This window comes from Lepeophtheirus salmonis, chromosome 5 (genome assembly GCF_016086655.4).
Source record: "Lepeophtheirus salmonis chromosome 5, UVic_Lsal_1.4, whole genome shotgun sequence".
NCBI lineage: Eukaryota > Metazoa > Arthropoda > Copepoda > Siphonostomatoida > Caligidae > Lepeophtheirus > Lepeophtheirus salmonis.
Window position 1 is genome coordinate 1,655,292 of NC_052135.2, and position 744 is coordinate 1,656,035.

The 744-nt window shown below is 28.2% G+C and overlaps 1 non-coding gene across 1 annotated transcript; it reads left to right on the plus strand.

Annotated features, from left to right (window-relative positions):
- Positions 1 to 308: 308 nt before the first annotated feature.
- On the plus strand, positions 309 to 380 carry TRNAT-CGU (transfer RNA threonine (anticodon CGU)). Its single transcript has one exon. It is a non-coding gene; the product is annotated as a tRNA-Thr (tRNA).
- The last annotated feature ends 364 nt before the right edge of the window (positions 381 to 744 follow it).

The following is a 744-nucleotide window of genomic DNA, read 5'->3' on the forward strand; positions in this document are numbered from 1 at the left end:
ATATTAAATAAAGTTTTTAAACTATATTTAACATTATTGGGTATCTTAACTCATCTACATATTTGACTACGAAGCCTATAATTGACTCAAATACGACTATGAAATATCGGCTTGTATGTATATATGAAGTAAAAAAATACTTCCTATCAACATATTTTTTTTTGTAAAAGAAGAAGAATTATTATGACGTAGAGACAATATTATCGAGTATGTCAGATCGAATGTACACTGATTAAATACAAGTGTTTCTTACTTAGTTTATTAAAATTGTAAATACTTTTTTTTATATAACTTAATTTCCATAAATAGCCTTTATAGCTCAGTGGTAGAGCACTGGTCTCGTAAACCAGGGGTCGTGAGTTCAAACCTCACTGGAGGCTTGAATTTTTTTTATTATAATAAGTTGAAATTCCTTGACCGGTCTGAGATCGTTATGATTTTCATTGGATCAAAATAATTATGTTCTCTAATGAAATGCAGTTTGGGTCGATCCCAAAGAAAAATTCGCTCTGGATCTGTCTAACAGAAAAATTCTTTTGGAACGGTCTCATTCAAAAATTTGATCTAAACCAATTCCATATATATATTGGGGGGCTCATTCAATTCTGTGTGTTTTTTTTTGTATGATTCTTTTCAGCTGTATCAAAATTTTCCTTGTTTCCGTTGATTTTCATAGATAAATTAATAATTATTAATAATCTGAACTATATTTTTATTCATTTTGTGATAAATAGTTACAAAGAT